This window comes from Triturus cristatus, chromosome 3_2 (genome assembly GCF_964204655.1).
Source record: "Triturus cristatus chromosome 3_2, aTriCri1.1, whole genome shotgun sequence".
In the NCBI taxonomy this organism is placed as follows: Eukaryota; Metazoa; Chordata; class Amphibia; order Caudata; family Salamandridae; genus Triturus; species Triturus cristatus.
The window spans coordinates 9,584,382-9,602,449 of NC_140584.1; positions in this window are offsets into that span (position 1 = coordinate 9,584,382).

Here is an 18,068-nt window from a genome sequence, read left to right on the forward strand (position 1 = left end):
TCCTAAGAATGGCAATAAAGAAAATGTTCCTCCAAAACCAGCTCCAACACCTCCTGTTACTACTAGTAGTAATCCCCCAGGTGGTGGGAGTGCACCCAAAAATTTAGTTGGGTTCTCTTTGGGGACACCAGTGGACTCTGGCCTAGCCAGGTCCCCTGCATTAGCAACTATGGTCTGTGATGGTGGCATGGGGTTTGCCAACTTTACCATGAGCCCCAGTATTCTGGGCAGGTACAGACAAGAACCAATGATCAATGGTCAGAAGGCTGTGGCCTATAAGGACACAGGGGCCAGTGTCACCATGGTGACCAAGAGGCTAGTGCCCCTAGATCAGCTTTTACCTGGGTTTAGTTATCAGGTGACCAACATTGATGGAATCAGGACAGATCATCCCATGGCAGTGATAAATCTCAGCTGGGGAGGAGTCACTGGCCCCAAGAGAGTGGCAGTGTCCCCAAACTTGCCGGTAGATTGTCTACTGGGGAATGATCTAGAAATCTCAGCCTGAGCTGAGGTTGACCACAAGGCCCATTTGAAAATGGTAGGAATTCCTGAGAGAGTGGATGAGACCCTGAGGGCCTCACCTCCACCCCAGGAGGAAATAGAAAGAGTGAAGCCTGAAACTATGGATCACTCTACACAAACAGAGAGCATAGGGGAGGAAGAGCAGTCTTCCCCCCACCAGACTACAGGTAAAGGTCCAGTTTCTCAGGGAACTGACCCTGCCCCTTGTGAAGTAACTGCCCCAGAAGTGGACAGGCTTGGCCTGCCCACCTCTCTGATGGCAGGGGATCCTTCCAAGGTGGTACCCAGTCTGGAGCAGGTATCCTGCCCCTCTCTACCCTGCCTCAGTCAGCCCAGGGCTGCAGAGGTCAGGGAGGTCAGTGGACCCTTATTGGGCCCCTGCCCAGAGGAACCCCCTCATCAACAGATTAGGGACACCCAGCAGAGTAGTTTCAGCCAGGTGAATATTCCTCTACAAACTGAGGGATCCCCCTTACCCCTAGGTATAGGCACCCCTCAAATGGATGTTGTTGAGCACAGGGAAACCTGGGGCCTAGCCGCCCCAAACCTTCCAGTGCCCTCCACTATTCCAGCCAAAGGGATCCAACCCCCAGCTGTAGGCAGCCAGAGGTTGACCCTTAGGGCCAGATATGACACAGTCATGGGCAGAAAGGCTTCCATAGTGGCCAGTGATCTGAGGAGGTTGAGACCAACCCAAGTAGGGTCTCACTTCCAGACTCAGACACCCCACCAGCCCACCTCTGACCCAAAAACCAATACAGGTAATTTCCCTAGACTTTGGAGAAACTCTAGAACCCCTTGGGGTAGGATTTCCCAAGTGGACCATGACACAGGGAGCAACCATGTTAGTACAGGTTCTTCCTTATATGGCCACTCAGGAAATAAAGGCTTATCTGGACAAGGTTAGCCTTATCTCCTTTCGTTTGGGGGGGGGTTATGTAGGAGAGTGGAATCTGACTAATGGTTGCCCCCAACTTTTTGCCTGGTATTTAAGTGGTTTTTGACTAGTCTGGCTGGGATCCTGCTGTCCAGGACCCCAGCCTATCTGCTTTCTCCCTAAAACTGTTGTGAGTACTCTAGGTACAAACATAATTGGATGCTGGGCATGCCCTACCAGTCCCTTGTAGATGGTACCCTAGGTACCCAGGGCATGGGGCCCCCAGTAGGCCTACCAGGGCTGCAGCACTTGTTGTGCCACCCTGGGACAGCCACCCAAACTGACACCACCAGGCCACTACTGTAGCCTGGGTAAGGTGGTGCTAGCACCCCTTACAGGGATGTAGGTACCCTATGTCCCATACCATACAACACATATACTCTCATAGGTCACCCCTATGGCAGGCCCTGGTAATCCTACAGGGCTGGGTGCTGAGGTATGTGTGAGGGGGGACCCCTACGTGAGTAGAACCTCTCTGCAACCTTCGTAAAATGTTACTGGGTTGTTTGTAGTGTAGCCATACCATATACTCTTAACCGCATTATAAGTTATTGCGTCATCGCTGTAACTTTGGAGTGGCTACACAGAACCATATCGTGTTTGGTGTCAAACATGAAGGAATCATACCCCCAGTCCAGCCATGGGCATGGGGGCACGATTCCCCCTTGCTAGGAGGGTGATATGGGAAAAGCGGTAGAATTTGGAAACCAATTTAAAAGTGCACATGTACCACAAAATGGCTACTGCTCGCCACCTACACGACTCTGGCTGGCTGTTGCTGGGGAAAACCCCAGCCTCGCCATCTGGACAATAGGGCTCCTGTGGCAGGGAGGTGCCAGCACCTCCCCAGACAGGATATGTGGATTGGAACAGGGTGGGTGCACCAAAAGTCCATTCAGAGTTGCACGTAGGCAGCTGCAGAGCCCCAATTCTGCATACACCGCCTGGAACCGGTTCAGGGGCATCCTGCCCCTCGCCCAGGCGGGAAACACACAAAGGGGAGTGGGTGTAGCCACCCTTTCCCGCTCCCGCCTCTACTCTGATTGGTAGGCTCTATTTTGGACCATCCCCTAATCTTGGGGATATATGGGAATAACTTTGCCCTAGAGCCTTAGATTCGTACAGGACTTCACAGAACTGACCTTCGACGAGCTGCTGCCCAGCTGACTGAAGAAATCTCCCTTGGGATAAAGGAGTTATCCCCCTGCTTGGCAGGCACCTAAAAGACTACAAGATACCCGGTTGGAACTTCGTTGCTCTCACGACCTTCGACGCCTTCCAGCAACCTCAAGGTGGGTCTCCAGTGCATCCCAGCGTCCTGTGAGCGTGCCCAGCAAGTCTGAGCACCCTGGACCACGTGGGTGTCGAGATCCCCGCATACCCCGAGACACCGGCCACCTCTTGTCCAGCACACGACCCCGACCAGTGGGGAAGTTGTGCTTTGGCCCATTCTTGAGCCAACCTTCAAGCAGCATTTGTGCCGACCCTCAGCTCCCTGGCCCGCTCCGGTGGCCCGTGGGAGCCCTTTTACGCACTCCATTTTGCTGCCTTCCGCGGTCCCTTGTCTCTCGACTTGTGGGCCCTGACGGAGGACAATCTTCTTTTCTAAGAGCTCCCCTGGTTGCTCCAGGCCTGCTCTACGCTCCCTGCAAAGGAGAGCACCCTCAGACCACGTGGGTCTGCACCAGCAGCTGCTTTGTTCATCTTGCGTGGGTTGCGGTTACCAATGCTTAGTGGATCCAATCGGGACACTAACACCGCAGCGACCCTCAGCCGACGTGGGACAGTCGCCCTCCAGAAGCTGGCCTTCCTTGAAGCCTCCCGGAGCCCGTGACTGCAGAGCCCAGCTGTACCTTCCACACCTGAAGCACCCGACATCCACGAGCTCCTTCCTGTGAGCTCCCTGGTCACTGTGCTGTGACCCAGACTCTGTCCCCTCTGCTTTCAGGTTCATCTTTGTCTTTTCTTCAACTTCAATCTTCACGACTTCAGCGACACTTCCAGCTAGCAGCAGTTTGGACTCCTTTTCCATAGAAAATCAGCCCGCGACCCGACACCAGAATCGACCTATGCACCCGGCTTCCCTGGGGCAGGTAACAGTGGTACTTCGGTACTTCCGTGGTGGTGGGCTCTCCAAAGCCTTAAGTCTCAAGCCTTAACTTTGTACTGTTGTTAGAAGTGTCCTTAAACCTTAATTATTCAACCGCGACATTCTCCATAGGCTAACATTGCGATCCCGACAGCAACTTCTCGCACTGCACACGCCTCCCGTGGGTCCCCTTCCTCTTAACTGTGGGTGGATTCTTAAGGGGCCAGCGATCCTGAATGCCCTAGGCATTGCCTGTAGAATTGTCGTGGTTCTTATACCACTATTTTAGTATATGGTTTGGTCCCCCCCTGGGGCCCATTGATTTCTGTGCTATTTATTGTGTTTAGAAATGCTTGTTTGAATTGTAACTTTGCCACTAGCCACATAAAGTGACTGTGGGATTCTGTCTAGAATAAATACATATATTTTATATATATATACCTGTGTGGGCTACTCTTTCATTTGGTTATTCAAGAGGTTATTATGGTAAAACAATAAGCTTAACACTCCTTCAAGACTTAGCCTGAAGGCTGCTCTCCACAGCTACCACTAGGATAGCTTTCTTTAAAGGTTGTCTTAAACCTACCATCAATAGGAGTCGAATTGGACTGGTGCAAGGTGTCCCTATAACTAGGAACAGCATATGCCAGGCCAACTTCTCACAATATCGATTTAAGGAAATTTGTTTTCTTCCTCTCTTTGCATTGTTCTTATGATTTGTCAACTCAAGATATAGCAGTAAATCGTTGCAAAACAATTATTGCGAATATATTTTTTTTGGTACTTTTTATTAACATTGCTCATATCAGTCAAGATCACAGTACAATGTTCAAATGGCATGCGATAGGTTAACAGTGTACCACACAAAGTAGGACCAGCCTGAACCACCATCAAGACATTCACGTTGAAAGACCCCTTCCCGGTCCACCCCCCATCTCCCTGAATTTCCTCCAAGACCCCAGATCTTCCTCCATTTTTTATCACATCCTCTACTTTTGTAGATTAGAGGGTTTCCTCCGCTCTCTGACACCAATCGAGATCTCGCACCCACTGATCCCATTGTGGAGGAGTCTGCGCCCCCCAGGCCCTGGCAATATTTCTTTTTGTGACACCAGCTGCCAACGCCAGCCAGAGTTCCCCATATCTGGTCCAGTCAGTGGCCCCCTTGATCATTAGAAGTAACCACCTGGATTCCCTCGGCACCGGAGAGCCCACCACCTCAGCCATCGTATCCGTGACCTTGGCCCAGAAGGGCACTATCTCAGGGCACTCCCACAAAATATGATAGAAGGAGCCCTCCCCTCGACATCCCCTCACGCATAGGGCCGACTGACACCTACCCCATGTGTGCAAGTGGGTGCGCGGGTAGTACACACGTTGCAAGATTTTTGAGCTGTACTAACCGGAACCAGACGTGAATCGCAATTTCTCGAGGGCTCCGCAGGTCGTCCTGCCAATCATCATCTTTCAATCCGCCTAAGTCTCGCTCCGACTGCGCTCTCAGCGACACTATGGGATCGGGCATATTATTTATGAGCTTACGATAGATCATTGAAGTAGGCTTCTCCGGGATGGGATCGAAGAGAAGGCGATCCTCCATGGGGGAAATCCCGGCATAAAACTGCCTCCTCTAATGTGTGAGCGCAGGGCATGCGTGAGGTGCAGGTAGTGATACTTCTGTGAGTCGTGCATGTCATATTCTTTTTTCAGATATTCAAACGAGCGGTGGGCGTCCCCCTTCCACCCGTCCCCCAGGTATTCAATGACTATGAGTTTCCAACCCGAAAGCCAACCAATCGGAACACCTCTGCCAACTGCTCGCCAAGCCATAGGGGTGTTCTACCAGTCAAGGAGCCCGACCACACTAGAAATTTGTTCGCCTCCCTCCAGCACTGAACCACCACCCCAGTATGTGAGTGCCAGTCCGCACGTGGCCTGCGGGCATATAACAAAGGCTTGCAGTTCCCTCCCGGCATCACCAGCCGGTCCACCCTATATGCCGTCTCCGATCTGTCAGAGTACACCCATTCGTTGACCATTTGCAGCTGGGAGGCCAAATAGTATAGTTGCACGTCTGGGAGGGCCAGCCCCCGTCATACACCCCCCTCGTAAGTTTGCGTAGCGCTATCCGGGGGCTGCCACCACCCCAGAGCAGCGTCCGCACCGTCTGTGATATCCGTTTAAAGACTCCTTGCGGAATTGGATACGGCGTATTTTGTGAGCTATAGAGGAGGCGAGGCAGTGCGAGAATCTTGAACATCGCGGCCCGTCCCACAAGGGAGAGAGGCAACGTACTCCAGTGACCTACATCTGTTGTCAGGCGTTTCAGCTGGGGCTCCAGGTTTTTTGAGAGGAACTCCACCTTGTCTCTGTTAATATACATCCCCAGATACTTGAAACCTTCTGCTGCAACCACCGTAGGGCACCTGGTCCGTATCCGCGGAGGAGGACCCGAGAGCGGGAAGATTACTGATTTCCCCCAGTTTATTTTGTACCCCGAGTAGCTACCAAAGAGCTCAAAGAAGTGCCTGCGCCATCGACTGGTAGGGCCTAGCCATATAAAGCACGATGTTGTCTGCATAGAGGTTAATGCGCTCCTCCCAATCGTCATTCAGTGCCAAGCCCCAGAACGACTTGTTCCTCCTAATCCAATGAGCCAACAGCTCCAGAGCCAGGGCGAACAGGAGGTGGGACAAGGGGCATCCCTGCCTCGTGCCCCAACGGAGTGAGAAGGCTCTGGACACCGTCCCATTAACTCGCACTCGCGCCAATGGCTGCTCATACAGTAGGCGCACCCAACTGCAGAAAGACGGACCGAAAACCAGGCGCTGCAAGACCATGAAAAGGTACGGCCATTTGATACTATCGAAAGCCATTGAGGAGTCCAGCTCCATCAATGTGGTCTGCATGTCCCCCACACCCTCCGTCATATAGAGCACGCCAAAGAGGCGACGCAGGTTGTGCCGAGTGCTCCTGCGTGGCATGAAACCCGACTGGTCGATATGCACGAGGTCTGACAGGACAGGGAGTAGCCTGTCAGCCAGGAACTTCGCCAACAAATTCGGTTAAACATTAATGAGCGAGATCGGTCGATATGAGGAGCATTGATCAGCCGGTTTGCCTTCTTTGCGAATGACCACGATCGTGGCCTCCCTCTGGTCAGGCGGCACCGTTCCCACCTGTCGCGCTTCTAAGTACATTTGTAAGAGGGGGCCCGTGATGATGTTCTCCTGTCTCTTAAAGATCTCTATCGGCAGCCCGTTCGGGCCCTGTGCCTTTCCGGACTGTAGGGAGTTGAGCGCCATCCCAATTTCCTCCCCCGGTCAAATCCACCTCTAGCCTATCACTCTGCGCCTGAGACAGCGTGGGCAATGCGAAATTGCTGAGGAATTCCTCACAGTCCGTTCCATCCTCGTACACACCGGAGTGTAGACTCCTTCAAAGTATGACGCAAACGCCTCTGCTATTTCCATACTAGTGGACACTAGGGAGCCCGACTTGTCCCGCACCGCAGCCACCCAGGAGCGCTCTCTGTCCCTGCATTCAATCCATGCCAGGAGCTTCAGGGCTTTATCACCAACATTATAGATCCGGTGTTGCGTAGCCAGGGAATAAGCTCGCGCCTTGCCCTCCGCCAAAGCACTCAGCTCCTTTTGCTTAAGTGCGTGACGACGGTCAATGGCAGACGCAGCGTCCGCTCCACTTTCAAGATCGTCTATCTCATTTTCTCTTCCTTATCGGTATGGACTCCTCCTTCTTCTTGGCCCCAATCAAGGCCTGTGCCTGCCCTCTCAAGATGGTCTTGTACGCCTCCCATAGTGTGACATGGGATGCAACGGACTCCTGATTCTCTTCAAAGTAGAACTGGGAGGGGGCGCTAGAGGGCGCCGAACCAAGATGGCCGCACAAGAGTGAGGCTCCCGCCGGACCGGGCACTTCCACGATCCTTTCTACCATCCTGACCAGGCTTTCCCTTGCCTCACCTCCACGGCTGTGTCCGCAGTGACCTACGCTGCTCCCCGATACCCTCCACGTCTCTGGAGCTGGCCGGTGTGCGGAGATATTCGCCGGAGTTCCCGCGGCCGAGGGAGAGTGCTCATCGACGGCCGGCGAGCTGCGGGAGGCGCGATCCACGATAGCCCGGGGCTCCGGGGCCTTCGCGACTCTGGACGGCTCCGACCGGCGAGGCTGCAAAAGACGCCGGAGGATCGGCGGCAATCCCTGCATGGTACAGTTGCTTCGCAGCAGGCGTGTGGCAACATCTCTGGGGCTGGGACGAACCGAGGGGCCCTCCGCCCGCTTGGCCTCCGCTGGCTGAGGCCTACACCTTGAGACGCACGCTCGCAGGCTACCGCCGCCCCCACTTTGGATCTCCGAGCGCTGGCTTGGGGGCTCTCCTGCACCTCCCCCTCCCCCCACAAGCCTCTACGTGGGGAGTGACACCTACCTGGGACCTGGCTGCCGGATCGTGCCGGAGGGGACTTCGGAGCGTGGCTCTGTCGGCGCCTGCTGTCCTGCATTGACCGGCTGCATGGGCTGGGGAGCCGTGTCGTCTGCTCCCCCCCTCATCGGTGACTGCGAGTGCGTGGAGCCCCTGACCCGCCATACGCTACGGAGGTGCTGCTGGCCTTCACTGGCTCACTATCTGCTATCCTGTGAGCTCGGGGCCCGGAGACTGTTGCCACCCCCCCCCCCGCTGCCGGCCTCCCTGTTCGCTCGCTCGCTTGGGGGCTACCCCCTGGACTGGCCGCCTCCCTCACTTCAGCGATCCTCGAGGCAGCCGCACCACCCCTGTTCACTCGCGGGGCTGCGGCCTGGCTTGGACGGAGCCCCCTCGCCTCGCCTGGACTGTTGTCGGGGTGACCTGGGCGGGTTCGTCCGCCGAGCGCCATGGGGCGCAACGACGCGCGACAGTCCAAGCTATCATTTGATGCCAAGAAGGCCCCCGCGCCGGCGTCCGAGCCTGGCCCGCCCGACGCTGTCCCCCCAGACGAGGACTGGAAATCTCTCCTGCTGGGATTAAAACAAAGCCTAACAACCATAGACTCGAAAATTGACACCATCACTACCAGGCTGGATGGTGTGGTGGCCAGACTGGAGCGACACGATACCCGCATCAAGGAGACGGAGGATAGGATCTCCACACTGGAAGACGATGCCGCCTCTGCAGGCCGACATGTTTCCCAAATGGATCGTCTCCTCAAGATCATTGCGGATAAGAATGAGGACCTAGAAGCGAGGTCCCGTCGCAACAATATCCGCATCCTGGGCCTTGCGGAGACCACCAACACCGGGAAGATGGAGGTCTTCATCGAGAACCTGATGGCCGACCTGTTCGGGCGAGAATCCTTCTCCCCTCACTTCATTGTGGAGAGAGCCCACAGATCCCTAGCTGCCCGCCCCCCCCCTGGCGGCCAGCCCCGGCCCATAATTGCACGTTTCCTAAATTATCGAGACCGGGATGTGGTGCTCCGACGTGCGCGAGAGATGGGAACGGTGCCCTACTGCAACACTACGCTGTCCTTCTTCCCCGATTTCACTGCGTCGGTGCAAGAGGCCCGACGGAAATTTGCTGGCGTAAAAAAGAAGCTGCAGGCCCGGGAGATTCCGTATGCAATGCTATACCCTGCTAAACTGAAGATCTCACACCAGGGCAAACAATTGTTTTTTCAGCAACCGCAGCAGGTGGAAGACTTCCTCAGACGGCAACGCGGGGATTCGGCTGGTGGGACTGCTGGGCCACGGCCCTCTCGGACGCCGTCGCCCTCGACCGATGGAGCAGCAGGACTGAACATATCGGGGATGCTGTTCCCCCCTCTAACTCACGCTGCTGTTGAGACAGCACTGGCCCGACTGAATCAACGTCACTCCTGGTGAGGTACCTCTCTTTGTTTCATGACAATATCACTTGGCTTGGTCGTTGTTGTAATTTGTGCCCGGTCGCCCACCTCCGTCCCACTTTGAGGACCTGGGGTGACTCTGGGTCCCCGTGGGTGCAAGTAGGGAGGTGGTTTGGCAGGTCTGGCGCCCCTAGAGTACGATCCCCCCAATGGGCACACCCCAAAGTACCCCTTTCCTCATCAAGGCAGGGGTAGTTGCTGTATTTTTTCTGTTTGATGGGTTGGGATGGACGGGAAGGGGAGGGGATGGGTGGGTGCTGTTTTCCCGGCCAGTTGGGGTAGCCGGCGTGGGTGGTCGTATGATTTGTTCTGCATCTGGCTTAGTTGCCTCCTCAGTGCAGGATGCGGGCGGACGGGTGGGGGAGGTAGTTCAATGGGGTTTTGTTATGGAGTTCGTTACTAAGTGCTACGAGCAATTGCAAGCTGTGAGAGCATGCCACTTATGCCTTTACACGGGGGAATGGGAGACTTAACTGATAAGCGCCCTGCGCAGACCTTTCAGTTGCTTTCCTGGAATGTGCGCGGGTTAAACAACCCGAGGAAGAAGAGGCACGTCCTTAGCTACCTGACTCGGCATGGAGTGTCAGTCGCTATGCTCCAAGAAACGCACCTACAACCGGGGGTGAACCCCCCATTTGCGTCAAGGTGGGCTTCGACCAGGGTGTTCTCGTCATACTCGAGTTACGCGAGAGGGGTGGCCATACTAGTGAGACGGGGGATGGGGTTTACATTGGCGGGTTCTGAGGTGGACTCTGGTGGTCGGTACTGCATCGCTTGGGGGACACTACACTCGCATACGATATTGTTCGCCTGTTTCTACGGCCCCAACACGGATGACCCTACTGCACTTCTCACTATGTGGGGTAAGATTCAGTCCCTAGGTATAATTATATTGGGGGGCGACTTCAACACTGCACTCAGGCCTGGGATGGACAGGTCGCACCCGCAAGCATCGCACTACACGCACACACAACGCGCGCTACTGAACATAGTGGACGAGCACCGTTTAATTGATGCTTGGAGGCACTTTCACTCCGCGCTCCGGCAGGGCACCCACCACTCCGCTGTACATTCCACCTGGGCGCGCATTGACTACGTCTTCCTTTCATCTGGCCTCTCCCCTTGGTTGAGTGGAGCACTCCATCTTGCCCGCACATTCTCTGACCACTCTCCGGTCCTTCTGTCCCTGCGTATTCCCCTCGCGGTCTCCCCATACCTGAGTTGGCGACTGAATCCAGCACACCTCACAGACTCGGTGTTTCAAGCGGAACTTGAACAGGACATAAAGGACTTTTTTGAGCGAAATGTGGATTCCGTTTCCAGCCTCACTACAGTTTGGGAGGCGTTCAAAGTTACCGTGCGGGGCTGGTGCATAGCTAAGGGAGGTGGGGTACTCAAGTTTCTACGCGGAGAGTTAAGCAGGCTCGAGGCTGAACTCCGTCAGTTAGAGACCGAAATGGAGCGAAATGGGCGAGAGCCCGGCACAGCGGCACAGATGCGAGAGAAGCTAAATGAGTACACGGAGGCCGCAGCCAAGGAGAGTAAGTTTCTGGGGAGACCTTATGTCTCCCGAGTGTACGGCGAGGGCGACAGACCTGGCAGGGCACTGGCCTCCGCGACTCGCTCCCCCAGGTATAGCAATTATGTTACCGCCTTGCTGGATGAGCATGGTACCCCACAACGGGATCTTGCTGACCAACTCAAGGTCCTCACGGATCACTACACTAGGCTCTACTCCTCCCACAGGACCGCTCCGATAGTGTTGCATGATTACCTGGACGACACCGCGCTTGCATGGCTGGGCCCCACACAGCAGCAGTTCCTCCATCATCCACTGGAACTAGATGAGATAACGGACGCAATCATGTCCATGAAGTCGGGAAAGGCGCCAGGGTCGGACGGGTTACCGATCGACTTCTACAAAGCCTACAAGCATGTGCTGGCCCCCATTCTACAGCAGGTGTACTACTCTTCATTAGAGGAGGGATCCCTGCCTGCCACGATGCGTGAGGCCCTCATAACGTCTTTGCTAAAACCTGGTAAGTCGCCGGAATATTGCGACTCCTACAGGCCCCTCTCGCTGTTAAATACAGATGTTAAAATATTAGCGAAGGTCCTGGCTACTCGCCTTAATCTCCTTATGGAGCGTCTCGTGCTCCCTGACCAAGCCGGGTTTGTTCCCAACCGTGCAACTTCTCACAATTTGCGCACTCTCCAGGCGGTGATACAGGATATTGACCCAAAGAGCGAGGCGGCCGCGGTCTTTCTCGACGCCACTAAGGCGTTCGATTCCCTTGAGTGGGACTACCTCCTAGCCCTGCTGGAACAGATGGGCATGCCCTTCAATTTCCTGGACTGGATCCGACTGTTGTACTGCCGGCCGCAAGCAATGGTGCTGCTCAATGGTGCCCGCTCCCCCCCCTTCATGATTCACAGAGGGACCCGACAGGGATGTCCCCTCTCCCCGGTGCTGTTCGCACTTGCCATAGAGCCCTTGGCAGCCAAGCTTCGGCAGCATCATAATCACCGGTCTCTTATCTACCCTGAGCGCCAACTGCTCATTGCACTATATGCTGACGACATGACTCTTTATGTGCATAAGCCGCGCGAAAACTTGAACCCCCTGCTGCGGGAGGTCACTAAATTCGGAGCCATCTCGGGGATTCAGATAAACTGGACGAAGTCTGCCCTGTTCCCCTTGACAGACAACACTACACGGTTCCCTCTTGATTATCCACTGGTGTGGGAGCAAGAGGAGATCAAATACCTGGGCATCCAGGTGACTAGAAATCGGGAAGCCCTGATTAGAGCCAACTACGGGACTGTTGTGGATAAACTCACGGACAAAGTCTCCCAATGGATCCGTCTCCCATTGTCAATGGCGGGACGGATCTCACTGATTAAAATGGTGGTCCTCCCTAAACTGCTGTATCTCTTTACAAACATACCGTACAGTCCTGGCGCTTACTTCTTTCGTGCCCTCAACTCTCAGCTGTCTCGACTCATCTGGGGAGGCAAGCAGGCCCGACTCGGTCTGCGAACCCTTATGTTACCTTATCACCAAGGGGGGTTTGATGTCCCCAATTTCCAGCGATATTATGATTGCGCACAAGGTCACTTTGCCGCTTATTGGCTTCACCCCCCCCCCTTTATGGCTCACTTGGCAGTCGAAGATGGGTATATGAGGCCGGAACAACCTTCTGGATACTTGTACACGTCAGCCCGAATAGAAAATAGAGACCCCACCACGGTCGACTGCACTGTCCGTGCCTGGAAACGACTGGCGGACCACATGGGAGTGAAATTTCTATACTCTCCACGTATGACCTTGGCCCACGATCCAAGGGTGAGTGTGGCCCGTGAGGAAATTGGCCGTAGAATGCTCGCAAAGCTTGCGGTGCACACCTGGGGAGATCTGTACCACCAGGGGAGTTTCCGCACGGCTACACACTTCTTCAGAGACACCGCTCCTTCCGTTATGGATACCTTTCTCTACATTCGGCTCCGGCAAAATATCAAGGCAGTCACCCCTGACTTTCCCAGCGAGCCGGACACTATGGCGCCCCTCCATGCCCTGCTGCAGAAGGGGACCCCGACACATGTGGTTTCCATGTTATATACCCACGCTCAGGCTGACTCGTCCCCCCCCACACTCCGAGCGCGTAATGACTGGGATTGCGATTTGGGGGAGTCACTTTCGGACGCCCAGTGGGAGGAGAGCTGCTCCCATACCAGCGCGGTGACGGGAAATGCCCGCCTCCGCCTGGTTCATTTTAAATTCCTGCATCGCCTCTACTTTACACCCGCTAAACTACACCGCTTCGGACTCCGGGACAATGATTGCTGCTTGCGCTGCAGACGGCCGGGAGCGGACTTCATGCACCTGGCGTGGTCCTGCCAGGCAGTTGCCGCCTATTGGGGTGAGGTGTTCACAGCCCTCACTGAAATGATTGGGGTAAGCATTGCTCCCTGTCCTAAGATTGCCCTGCTGGGCCACTCCAACCACGCGGTTAAGACGCACCGGAAATTCTTCGCGATGGGCCTTCTCCTAGCAAAGCGCCATGTCGCTTGCAGGTGGGGGCGGGGGCGAGCGCCTAAGTTCAAAACCTGGCTGGATACGATGACAACTTGGCAGGAACAACTGCACAACTATTCAGATCTTCTGCCTCACAAATCGCGCCCCAAGGACCTTTGGGGTCCCCTCACTGCGTATCTGCTAAAACTACAGTTCCCAGACGAGCCCACGACAGGCGCGAGTCGGGATGATCCAGTGGAGGGTCGTCCTACCTCACCGGCTCCGGCACCTACTCCGCTACCAGCTGACACCGGCTTGAACCCCTCCCCTCCCGCACTCCCTTAGTTCCCCATGCATGCTACGCAGGCGCTCCCGCTACACTCAGCTGGCTTCACGCGTCCCGGGGAATCACCTAGCGCCCCCGGGTTGTGCGGGCGGAGGGAGCCGCGAGCTTATAGTGACCCCCCCCTTCCCCCCCCACTACGGCATAGCATTCACTAAAGGATGCCGCTTCATGTCATGCTCTCTAATATGACCATTGCCATGCCCTCCCAGCTGACCGGACGGGGCCTTGGGGCGCGGGACGTCGGCTCTCTGGCTGATGCCTGCGCGCCATGGCATGCTGCGCGACCTGCACAGCCAAGCGACACACTGCCATGGATGCCTGGGGCTGGGAGTGCTGGATCCTTGCTGGAAGAGCACAGTTTATGTAGCACTTGTTTAGTTCCGTTATTAAAGTTGAATGAAACCTCATGTTCCTCCTATTGGATTACCTCATGCAGCTCTGATTGTCCACTACTACACGTCCACACAGTTCTAGTTCCTATGCTACGCGGCCGGCCCGTTTGGGTTGTAGGCGACATGCTGTGTAAACTTGAGATTGCTTTTCAAAATGTGTTCAAGGATGCCCCCTCACTGCATGTTGTCGCTGCCGGCCTGATCACTCAGGATGTAGGCGTACAGCTGTGTACTATTTCTTCATGCTCAATAAAGGTTTTTAAAAAAAAAAAAAAAAAAAAAAGTAGAACTGGGAGCCCTCCCAGAGATTGTCCCCAATTTTGTCGTCCCTTAGGTGCCACGGGTCGATCCGCGGGAACGCCGCCTTGTTAATAACCAGACCCTTTAAACTAACGCTCACTGGGGAGTGGTCAGAGAGCCCCCGGGCCTGTATGTTGGATTCCGAGAATTCACCCAACTGGTCGATGCGTGCCAGCAGGTGATCCAATCTGGAGAAGGACCCATGTCTGGCCGAGTAAAACGTGTACTGTCTTTGGGAGAGATGCTGTACCCGCCACACGTCTCCCAATTTCAAGGCCTCTATAAATCCCTGCAGACCCCTCGCCCCCTTGAATCCCTGCCCCCCACCCGATCTATCCAAGTCGGCCATCATGACAGCGTCCATGTCTCCTCCCACCAGGAGAGTCCCCAAGGGGAGGTCAGCCAGAAAGGAGCCCAGCCGTGCGTAGGTGGTGGAGTGGAGGCCAGGCGGGACATACCAGGAGCACCAAACCACCGTCCGCCCCTCCCACCTTCCCGCCACTGCCACCATGCATCCTGAGTCGTCAGTCCATACACCAGAGATCACCAGAGGGAGGACTTTTTGCAGTAAAATACCTACACCCCTGGACCCGGACGTAAACCCTGAGTGGGCAACAATTTTATACCCAAGGCGGTCAAGTGCTTAACAACTGTTGCCACACAGGTGCGTCTCTTGCAGGAGAACCACATCAGGGGAGTGCCGCTTCAGGTGCTGCAGTACTAAAGTCTGTTTAAGTTTGTTGCCCAAACCATTGACATTCCATGTCCATATTTTAACCTGCGTCTGGGTACCCATACTGAATCACTGACCCCCACCTCCTCGAATGAGCCGCGCCACCGCGTAGTGCGCCACAACCAACCCCCATGCAAAAGAAATGACATGATGATGAGCATGAGAAAACTTTCCCCAGAAAACAACCCCTCTCTCCCCCCCTCCCACACATTCCTGCCAACTCCCCAACCCATAACTCCCCCTCCCTGCCGCCCTGCCTGGTGAGCCTCCAATCACCCACCAAAAAAACTTGCAGAGTGCCTGTCACCACATTACCACAACTGAAACCATTCCAGAGGAAACGTGGGTCCGCTAACCTAAGAAAGAGGCATACAAGTAATGTCGGATCACACCCCCGTACTATACAACCCCAAGCGACCCGCATACTACATTATACCCCCTCCTCCCGGCCCGTCATCCAGCATAGAGCCGGAGCCATGAATGTCCCGATCAATGTCTCTCACCAGGGGCAGAGAAAGAGTCACTTCCTTGTCCTACCCCCCTCCCTGGAGCCAAACCAACTGGCCACCCGCCCCTCCAGCCCAGAGTTAAAGTTCAGTCAAGGCCCTTGACCAGGCATTATAATCCCATCAGCATCACTCTGCCGTCCGTCGTTCGCCATCACTGGAGACTCGCTCAGCCTCCGAAGCCACCTCATGATCACCTCGGCTCACCTGCCCCTCTTGCCGTCTCCCCTCCCGACCAACAGTGCGCCAGCCCTCCAACCAGTCACCAGCATCCGCCAGCGAGTCAAAGAAGTAGGCCTTTTCTCCGTCCAGGACTTTGAGTCGTGCAGGGAACAGCATCATGTACTTCTCTCCTTTGTCCCGAAGTGCCCTCTTCACCCTGTCAAAAGAGCGCCGCTGCCGCTGCATCTGGAGCGTGAAGTCCGGGAAGAAGCGGATGGTGGCGTTGTCTCTGTGAAGGTCCCCATGCGTGCGTGCTGCTTGCAATATGGCATCCCGGTCTCTGAAGTTAAGAATGCAGGCGATGATCGTGCGTGGGTGGGCCCCCGGCTTGGGCTTGCCTCCCAAGGCTCTGTGCGCCCGCTCAACAGAAAAAAGTTTTGAGAGATGTTTCGGCTTTAGGTGATTCAAAATGAGGTCCTCCACAAACCAGTCGGTAATTGTTGCAAAATTAAGGATTTGAAACATATACATGATGCCGCGATAATTGATTGAAAGGAGAAAAAAAAGGCAAAAAAAACCTAATGGTGCACCTTTTGCTTCGTGTATCTGTAGTCAACCCATACTCCCATAAGTAGATAAAGGGTAAATGTGCTGAAAGAAAGACAGAGGTGGCAGATAGAATGATACACACGATAAAGCTAGTCACTGAAAGAAGAGCAGTGACAGGCAGAAATAGGTAGGGTCCTAGAAATACGCACGAACAACAGATTTACTATGTTAGTGTTATACTGGGTCTTTAGTCTGTCTTCTTCCCTTACCACTTGTGTCATGTCTGGAGTGGAATGTGGTACTATGACATACTGGGGGTTCTCAGTCAGTTGGTGAAGGCTGTACGTTGGTGTCTGTGCCCTTGGCATGGAGTTCCTGTGCTCCAATAAACCTGCTGATTGCCCAAGTGAAACAGTTGGCACGGTGTGATTCTTTTTCTGCCTTTACAGACAATCATAATAAAGTCACCTAAATCTAGGCACTGGTGGATTGTATTAGAAATGATCAAATCGACTACATCTCAGCCCCCGCCCCCACCCAAGATGACAAGAAGTGCTTGAGGTGCTACCTAAAGATCCAGTGGTTCTGTTATGTCCTTGGGGGATTTTGTAACCTCATCAAAAGTTTGAAACAAGAGAAAAATTTGGCATTACTTCACATTTATTTATTTAGATTTTGTAAACCATTACCTTGTGAAAGGAGCTGCTTCACAGCAATTATCTAGGGTGAATGTATATTTTGCCTTGCCCACTTTTACTACCAAGGGAATATGTGGCTGGCGGATAAATAGTGACCCAAAGCTTTCTCAATTGCTGATTCCAACAATGGGTTTTGTTGTGCTCTTTTGGGGTCTGTCCCTACAGGGGTGTTGGGTGCAATCACAAAAGAACGCCTAATGCTTTTGCAGCATTTAGTAGTTGAATTCACATCTCCATAAAGGGTGAGGTTTTTTAGTTCTATCGCTTTTGATTTGGAAACAATGTCCTCTCTGTGCATTTGATTATTAAAAAGTTCTTTGTCACTGTGGACCTGAGTGATATATATATATATTTTTAAACTTACTTGTTGACTTGTTCCTTTTTGCAGGGTCATTCCTGAACTTTTTGCCTTCCTCCTAGCTTTTTTTCTGACTCGCTGTTGATGGTTTTAGGACTCTGGGCACTTTAGCACTTACAATCCCTAGGATTTCTATGATGGCGACCCAAAATACCAACAAGCGCGGGCAGACCCAAAGCATGTGTATGAGGTCAGCATCGTGTGTGAGACATCGTGGGCAGTGGACATTCGCTTCTAAGTATAGTCTGTTCAACTGGTGTGGATTGAGATAGGCCCTGTGTAGTATGATGTACTATATACATTTAAACTTAGCAGTTCTGGACACTTTCTTTGGATATTCAAGAATTAGATCCCATTCCTTGTCAGACAGATCCTGTCGAATGTCCACACTCCATTTCGCTCAAAGTGCCTCTAGCGAGGCTGCTGTGTGGGTGCGAATTTCTCTATACAGCCACCGATATACGTTACGCCCATTACCCATTAGGTGTAGTGTGTGTAGTACTAGCTTGTGTGTAGGGGGGCTCTTCATTTCCTGGTGCCCAGTGCTGCTTGACTTAC